The 9,809-nt window shown below is 39.9% G+C and overlaps 1 pseudogene; it reads left to right on the forward strand.

Annotated features, from left to right (window-relative positions):
- Positions 1–212: 212 nt before the first annotated feature.
- Positions 213–9,809, forward strand: part of LOC134443456 (NACHT, LRR and PYD domains-containing protein 3-like) — a 12,403-nt pseudogene continuing 2,806 nt past the window's right edge.

Here is a 9,809-nt window from a genome sequence, read left to right on the forward strand (position 1 = left end):
TCTTCGCTATTTTGAGCTCTATTAGCCTGTATGGAAGTTGCAGCAGTCAGCACGCAACAACTACACAGCAACACAAACATATCAGCGTTATTGTTTTAAAAGTTGTAGCCGAATTGACAGTCAATTCATTAGTTTGTAGTCATAGCAGCACCAAACGGCAACAGAGGGAGAGAGAGGCAGAGTGGATGCTGAAAATTCTACAATCTAGGACGATGACACAGAGAAAGGTAGGCTAGTGAGAATGGCCTCAAAATTTTGAGACACCCCAACCGGAGGTAGAACAAAACCCAATAATGTTTTTCGTCCCATACATTCGTCCCAATAATGTTTCGTGTCCCATACAGGAAAATGATTCTTGGCCAAAGTGATTTTAATGCTAAGCCTAAAAATTTTACACATTTCCATATGCACCTCCAAACAAAAAAAACACCCATAATGTGACATTTCTCTGTATGGGAGTAGATGTACAAAAAAACATGCAGAAAATTACCAGAAGCTCTGAGAGAAACATGCACCAGATAGAAGTGGTTGAATTGGACCATCTTGATGTATGAAGGAGATATAAGCATTTAATCACACACCTAAAATAGGCGGAAAATGAAAAAAAGTGATATTTATACAGAATGTCATCATTTACATTGCAATTGCTTTGTCGAGGAATGTCATATGCACACATATGATATCTTGATGGATAGGTGAGGTTGTTCTGAATCCAGCAATATCTCATATGTATATATTGTCTGAATATTAAAGATGGCATATCGTTCAATGTATGAGGTGCCCAGAATGAAAAAAATCGAAAGGGAGTTACAGGACCTATTTCAATGCACTTAAGTGGTGACAGGAATGCTCACAATTGTATTACAGTAGGCTATATTACTCAAATAAGCGTATTATTAGTGTGTGGTGCTATAGATTATGCTTAAATGAATCAGATTAGGGTGAAATAGGTCCTGTAACTCCCTTTCGATTTTTTTTTCATTCTGGGCATTGAACAATATGCCATCTTTAATATTCAGATTTGTTTGGAGGTGCATATGGAAATGTGTAAAATTTTTAGGCTTAGCATTAAAATCACTTTGGCCAAGAATCATTTTCATGTATGGGACACCTTAGAGATGAGGAAAAACATTATTGGGTTTTGTTATACCTCCGGTTGGGGTATCTCGAAAACAAAGGCCTTTTTGGGCCCATTGTCACTAGCCTAAGGGGGCGGGCTTTCCTTGCAGATACGCTGTGTTGTGCCGGTTGCCCGTCTTTCAAGTGAGAAGTTTTTTGTTGTTTCTTGTGTGTAGAATATCCTAATCTAATGTTTGATTAGATTGACTAATCAATTGACTAGTCTTCGCCAGTTAGCCATTTTGAGTTATAGCCTGTAGTTGCCTCGGTCAGCATGCAGTAACTCGTTGTCAGCACAAACATATCAACATTATTGTTTTTAAAGTTGTAATTTACAGTCGATTAGTTTGATAGCCTCGTTGAAACACCAAATGGTGACAGATGAGGGAGAGACAGAGAGAGGGAGGGTCAGAGCGGTAGCGGAGTGGCTCTGTGGATGGTGACAGAGGAAAGAGGGGCTTTTCCTTACAGACAGGCTGTTCATTTAAAGTGACAAAGTTTTTTTTTTCTCGTACGGTCTAATGTAGGCTAATGTTTCCGTTTCAAATCAATCTTAAATACTTTTGTAGGCCTAATTCTTTGCAATAACTTATATATTATATTGATTAATACTGTGCTTAGGCTATATTACAACACTAGTCTGAAAGTAATAATAATAATAATAATAATAATAATAATAATAATAATAATAATAGCCTACAGTGTGAAAGTCACTTGAAAATTAAGATGGATGGTTTATGGTAGGCCTATTCAATAAGTATAATTCATAGGCTATTAAAAAAGTAGAAAAGAATTTCTGTGATCAGCATAGTTCTCTTCCAGTAACATAAGGCGTTAGTAAGTCCTTCAGATAAGCTGGGACCGTTCCTGTGATGGTTTTGTAGGCAAGGGTCAACGCCTTGTGCTTGATCCAGGCGGCGATCGGTAGCCAGTGCAACTCAATAAGTAAAGGAGTTACATGGGTCCTTTTGGCTTGATTGAATGTCAACTGTGCCGCCGCATTCTGGTCCATCTGTAGTGGTTTTAGCGCACAAGCAGGTAGACCTAACAGGAGGGAGACCTGCCATCTAGCAGACGTGTCATGAGTGAGTTGCAATGTGGGACAGGACCGTCGTGTAGAATACTGTGTCAGCACAGGTCTGATTTGCTGCACGTTGGACAGGTCCGGGTGACTGAACTGATGTAGTTGGAGCATGACAGCTCGTCGTCAATCATGACGCCAAGGTTTTAATGACACGTCCCAGGGAGGAGGTGTATATTGCAAACAGAAGGGGCCCCAGCATTGATCCTTGGGGTACGCCTGTGGAGAGGGTGCGAGTCGTAGACAGTTTCCCTTGCCATGACGCACAAAAATACAAGGACAGATGGCGGCATCTAGTGGCGAGATGAATGAACAGCAGGCAAAACATGTCCACAGAACCTAACAGTAGCATGTGAACTTCACAGCACAAACATAAGCACTGAGGCCAAACGTTCAGTTCAGCTCTCTCTCTCTCACACACACACACAGAAGGCAACCTACTGTATAGAAAAATGAAACTCTGAAATTGGTTGAGCATATCCACATCATTCTCTAGCCAGTCACAGCACTGTTCAGACAATATGAGTGTCAATTGTGTTTTTGTCTTCATTACATCTCCAGGGAACAGGAGATGGGATATGAACCACATATCTTCAGCTGTCAGGACAAAAAACGAGATCTACCTCATATATTTGAGGTAAGTGATGTATTCCAAGTTGATGCAGCCAAAGCCTGCAAACGTTATGGAGGAGTCAGTGTTAGAGTTATAGTAACATAAAATAGAAAAAGGGACATAAAATATATGCCATTCAAAAAGATATTGCAGTGCCTTAATGCATAAATAAAGGGAATGTGTGATGTATTCATTAGGAGCTTGAGGAGAATATGGTCACCTTTGTGAAGACAGAGCTGCAGAGATTCAAGCAGGTTCTTAGTCCAGACTACCAGGAAAACTTTGAGATGAAATCAGAGGATGAGAGAGAGGCCAGAGAAGGAACTCTCAAGATGGTACTGCACTTCCTCCATAAGATGGAGCACCATGACCTTGCTGAAAAACTAACCGAAAGTAAGAATGCTTTCCTTTTTAGTAATATATAGATATATTATACTCAAGATACATTATGAAAACAATACAACTTGTCATTGTATTTAGTCCCTTCTCGCTTGATCTCCCTTGTTGCTTATGTTGTATTTGTTTTTAACCAGATGAGCTCAATATAATTTGTCAGAATGACTTGAAAAGAAATCTCAAGAACAAGTACCGGAATGTGTTTGAAGGTATAGCCAAATCTGGAAGCTCTGTTCTGCTGCAAAATATATTCACAGAGCTCTACATCACAGAGGGAGGAAGTGGGAAAGTAAATGACGAACATGAAGTCAGACAGATTGAGTCAAGATCCAAAACAAGCAACTGGGCAGGAGAAGCCAATTAAATGCGCTGACATCTTTAAGCCCTCGCCTGGTCAGGATAAACCAATTAGAAGAGTTCTCACAAAGGGGGTGGCTGGCATTGGCAAAACAATCTCTGTGCAGAAGTACATCCTTGACTGGGCTGAAGGAAACGAAAACCAAAACATTGATTTCATCTTCCCATTGTCCTTTCGAGAGCTGAACCTCATGAGAGACGAGATGTTCTCTTTGATGGATCTTCTTCACCACTTCTTTCCAGAGCTAAAGCAGTTAACCATCAACATCCAAAAGAAATATAAAGTGCTGTTTGTCTTTGATGGTCTAGATGAATGTCGGCTCCAACTTGACTTTAAGACAAATGAGAGTTTAACTGACATGACAGAAGCTAAGTCATTGGATGTAATCTTGACAAATATCATCAAGGGTAATTTGCTCCCCTCTGCTCTAGTCTGGATAACCTCTCGACCAGCAGCGGCAAGTGAAATTCCTCCTGAGTGTGTTGACCTGATGACAGAAGCACAAGGTTTTAATGACTTACAAAAGGAAGAGTATATCAAGAAGAGAATTGACGATGAGAGTCTTGCAAGCAGAGTTATTACACACATTAAATCATCAAGGAGCCTCCACATCATGTGCCACATACCTGTGTTCTGCTGGATCGCTGCTACTGTTCTTGAGATGATTTATTCATCAGGACACACACAGGTTCCAAAGACTTTGACGGAAATGTACACACACTTCCTTTTGTATCAAACCAGACAGAGCAACAACACATTTGACCATGATGCGATCCTTAAGCTTGGAAAGTTGGCCTATGATCAGTTAAAGAAGGGCAATCTGATCTTTTATGAAGAAGACCTTAGATACTGTGGCATTGATATCAGAAAGTTTGCAGTATTCTCTGGGATGTGCACTCAGATCTTCAAAGAAGAATCAGGAATCTTTCTTGGGACAGTGTTCTCCTTTGTGCATCTCGGTATTCAGGACTATCTCGCTGCACTGTATGCACTGTTGATGATGACAAAATATAATAAAAACATAATATGCACACAGCGTTCACTTCCAATGAGGAAAACGACCTTGCAAAAGAGTGCTGTGGACAAAGCTTTGGCTTATGAAGATGGACTCTTTGACCTCTTCCTCCGCTTCCTTCTTGGCCTGTCTCTGCAGTCAAATCAGTCTCTCCTGCGTGGTCTAATGATGAGAAAAATTCATACCAGTAATGATGAAACAATCTGTTACATTAAGGAGAAGATCAGGGAGGCCTCCTCCTCAGAAAGGATGATCAACCTCTTCCACTGTCTGAGTGAACTAAATGACCACTCCTTAGTGGAGGAGATTCAGACCTCCCTGAATGCAGGGACACTTTCTGAAGCCCAGCTCTCACCTGACCAGTGGTCAGCTCTAGTGTTTGTACTGCTGACATCAGACCAGAATCTGGATGTGTTTGACTTAAAGATGTATGTCAGATCTGACGAAGCTCTCCTGAGGCTGAAGCCAGTAGTGGAGGAATCCCATACAACTCTGTAAGTAAAATGTTAACAATTGATAGGCCCGGTTATGTGACCCCCCCCCCCCCCCCACCCCCCCCCCCCCCCCCCCACCAACACCAGCCAATAATTGTTCAAATAATTGCTTCAAATGCAGAAGGTTAAATAAAGCTTAATTTGTAATGAGCAACCATAAATGTAATATATTTGGCTCATCAATAACAAACTAATAAGGAGATTTCTAGTGACCTGTTTCCGTCTTCAGGGTTGGCAGCTGTGGGCTCACTGAACAGAGCGGTGGAACACTAGCATCTGTCCTCTGCAAAAAAACCTCAAAGCTGAGACACCTGGAACTCAGTGGCAACCACATTGAAGATGTTGGAGTCCAACTGCTGTGCAGTGGATTGAAGAGTGCAAACTGTGCACTGGAAACACTGAGGTCTGATGTATATGATATTTTCATAATAATATAAATTCCACTGATGTCATCAATAATAATAATACTATAATAATAATAATAATAATAATAATAATAATAATAATAATAATAATAACTGTATTTGTATAGCACTGTATCATACAAGGCATGCAACTCAGTTAACAAATGGGGGGGGGTCAATATTAAAGATGGAGTAAAAAGAGAGGTAGAAAGTAGAGACACAAACAAGAGAGAATACCAAGAAGACAAAAGAGGTTGGGTCCAGCATAAGTGATAGATGGTCACACTGAATTTGGGCGCTCAAATGTGGCCCCTGGTGGCAACAGGAGTGAGGAAAAACTCCCTTTTTCACTTGATTAATTCTGAAGGATTATTTGTCGTGGAAAATGTTATAGATATGATCCAGTCACTTTAACACATTTATTTACATATAAACGGTCCGGATAAATATGTCTGATCCGATTTAAATTGTAATAGGACTGGAAGGCTTCATGTAGTCTGATCAAGTTGCCATATATACACGGGACCAGACAAACAGATTAGATCTATTCCGATCAAGGAAAAATATATCCATATCCACATACCCAGTGTGCAGCATCTGACTCTTTTCCTTTCTCTAAAGTTTGTCAGATTGCGGTGTAACAGGAGAAGGATATGCTGTTCTGTCCTCAGCTCTCAAATCAAACCCTTCACACCTGGAGGAGCTGGACCTGAGAGGAAATGACCCTGGAGACTCTGGAGTGAAGCTCCTCACTGATCTATTACAGGATCCTCAATGTAAACTAAAGAAACTGAGGCAAGAACATTTTGGTGGTTATAGTAGTAGGACATCTTAGTTTTGCTGTGCTCAGTTCAGCTTCCAATGCTAGATGAATTGACAACAGTACATGAATTAATGAAAAAAACAAGACCGTTGATGTACATATCAGTGGAATTATGCTTCAAAGTTTAGCATTCTAAAATTCTAATATATTTGTTTTACTCTAGCATTCATGTTATTATTCTACCTGAACTGAAATATATCCTATTATGCACACTTATAAATGAAATATAAGATGGTAAGCAGTATTATTTCTTTTAAATGTCTTTTCAGACTGTTGAAGACCAATTCAGCAGAGGAAGCCTTTGAGTATCTGACTTCAGTTCTGGAAATGAACCCCTTACTCCTGACCAAGCTGGACCTGGATGGGAAGATGTCAGGAGACTCAGGAGTGAAGGAGTTATGCGCTCTACTGGAGGATTCACACAGCAGATTCAAGGAACTTGGGTTAGTGATTTAAAAATGTGTGGTACATGAGATGTTTTCAATTGTGTTCATCGGTGGTGTTTTAAACATGATCCTGGTTGTTTTTTTTTATTATTATTTTTGATGTTGAATTATTTCATTTTTTATTATTTCAAAGTAATTCATATGGTCTGGTCAGTCAGGCTAAGACACGTAGCTACCCATCTATAGTAGAGCAGACTTCTTTCATTACACTGTTCCAAATTATTATGCAAACAGAGGTTGTAGTGTTGTAAATAACTGAAAATTGTCATCTGTGAAATGAGAAGCATTGGTAGGTCTTAATTGATGTACTCAAAAGTTATTTCAATTAAAAAAACACGTACAGATGAATTTGCATTACCAGATTTGTAGTTGTTTCAGAGCATGCAAAGGTTTGTGCAGATAAAGGCACAAGAAGTGAGGCTTCTACCAGATGAATACATCACATAAAGGGAGGATATTCTAAAGTACCATTACAAAGAAGAAAACACATGAAATGGGTGACATTTGAAGCTGCTGGCAGGGTTTTTCCCAGGATTTCCTTGAAGGTGCGGTGGCAGGACTCCGCCAACCATAGAGGGAACCAATGTATCAAATAATATGAAACAATTGGGAATCAACTTTTAAATAATACGAATTTTCTCAAATTCAGTTTTTTCATATTTATTTTTTGCCTTTTCAGATTATTTTTTTTACATTTTTGAACTTATTTTCACCTTTCATACATTTTAACTGGGCAGAGCCAGTCACTCATAGTTAAATACTAGGTAGAGAAAAGAAAAGTGAAATTATCTACCCATTTTTTGTAATGCCAGCCCTCAAAAACATCCCAGTTAATACTGTAGGCATGCGCATATACTCTATACACACCTGGCGAGAGGGGGCGATTTCACTTGCTGCACAGTCTGGCTGCACCAGTTTTTCTGGAATAAGTTTAGCTATATTTCAAAGTGCTGCTACATCAGAGTAATTTTCAGTGAAATGGTTGTACGCTAGGGTGCATCAAATGCCCCCTATGAAAAAATATTGCCTTGGCCCTATAGTAAAAATGTTCTACACCCAGTAAAAACACACTGTGTGAAATATTTTGAAATTTAGATGAAGTCTTCCTGGGCCACCAATATCTTTTCATAGGGGGCGTTTGATGCACCCTATTGTACGCAGACATTAAATAGCCTTGCAAACAGCCTCGTCTTCATGCAAATACATGTTTTCAGACACGGGTGTTTTTCTCGGAGGATGACTTGACTTTTGTCAAAGTTTCTGCAAAACTTTGGCCACTGCGCTTCCTGGCTTGCAATGTTAACAAGAAAAGAACATAGCATTGCATTTTCAGTTCTCATTTTCCACGTGTCTTGACAGAGAGACAGAACAAACGTGATTATTACTAAACTGTTTACTAGATAAACTTTGCCGATTCTTGGCATGTTGCGTTGTAAGATTTCCCCACTAGGTAGGTAGACGGACGCCCAGTGTTGTGACGGGGAAATGCAGCGCTACAGGAGAGGGAGGTGTAGGCATGCGCTAACATCATATAAAATAACTTTTGTGCGTCACCTCGCGTGGGCCAAATTTAATATCTTGTTGGCCATATTTTGTGTTTGATATGTGTTTCGGAGTGATAAATGATGGGCAAACATGAAAATATTTAATCGCATTAACTCAATGACTATCTGTAATTTATCAAGATTAATCGCATGGTGCGAAATAAAAACATGATTTTAAAAGCCACTTCAAAAGTATAATTTTATTCGAAAATTACAAATTACCAAATCACTGATTAGGCCTTCACTGTAGCCTATCACTATTGAGATCCATATCGCCCGACAATTTTGTTAACGCTTACCCAATGAGAGAGCCAGTGTTAGAAATGAAAGAGGACGGGGGAACGCTGATCAAGCATGTGAAAGGCAGACGAATGCTTCCAATTTTTTCGAGGTGTGGCGGGGAACAATGAAGTGAATGAAGCCTGCTGCTGGTAAGTCTGGAGTCCCACAAACACCAAGGTGTACGGGGCTTGAGTCTAAAAATGGTCAAAAATCATTCCCCTCTCAAACAGCCATCCCTTCTACACATATTGTGTTAAAACTGCACTTTTAAAAACTACTTTTTTTTCCCTGAGGGAACAAACCCCCGAACCCCTAATAATCAGAATACATCTCTGACCATCCCCCCCACTTTCATTTGACAACTCGACCACTGGTTATGCAAAAGCCCTCCTTTCCACCAACCTTAGCCAATGCTCACAAGATGATGTTATTATTGAAAGCATGGTTCTTATTTTTAAAACTGGTCAGTTGTGAACTCCACATACTTCCCAAAACATAATTTTCACACCTTTGGGCACTGTTGCCAAGGTGCTGCATTGTTTGGCTGCCTTACCGGTAACTCCCACAACTGTGTAACTTAGTAATTTATTTCAGATGGCCATCGAAAATAGAATGAAGAATGCTCGCGCTTTCTGTTCAATGAAATCAACTGTAGAAAATGTTTAGTTTTGTTGAACTGAACTGGACAGATACAGTATTTATAACAGGAAGTATGATTAGAAGTGACAAGTATTTGCAAGTCATGAGAGTGCAAGACAAATCTATAGATGTTCAAGTCCAAGTTGAGTCACAAGTCTTTTGACTTTTGTCAAGTTGAGTGTGAACTCTTTCTCTCCCCCCCCCCCTCTTTCTCTAGGCTTGGTAACTGCAGTATAACCGAAAAGGGCTGTGCTGCTCTGACTCCAGCTCTAACATCAAATCCCTCGCACCTGAGACATCTGTATCTACATAAAAACAGACTTGGAGACTCAGGTGTGACACAAATCTCTGCTCTACTCAGGCATCCAGACTGTAAACTACAGGGACTGTGGTAAGTTAAGAGACAAAGATTGTGTGATTAAATAAACTAAACAGACCATCGGAATCACTACCGATACAAGGGGATGATGAAAATAAAAGTATATCTATACTACTATATACTCACTTTACACTCAAACGCACTAAGTCTTTGCTGTGTGTGTGTTGCTATTGCTTCCCCCCCGCCCCCTGTATCTCTTTCTCCAGGCTTGAGTCC

The sequence above is a fragment of the Engraulis encrasicolus genome, unplaced genomic scaffold (assembly GCF_034702125.1).
Source record: "Engraulis encrasicolus isolate BLACKSEA-1 unplaced genomic scaffold, IST_EnEncr_1.0 scaffold_32_np1212, whole genome shotgun sequence".
Lineage (NCBI taxonomy): Eukaryota > Metazoa > Chordata > Actinopteri > Clupeiformes > Engraulidae > Engraulis > Engraulis encrasicolus.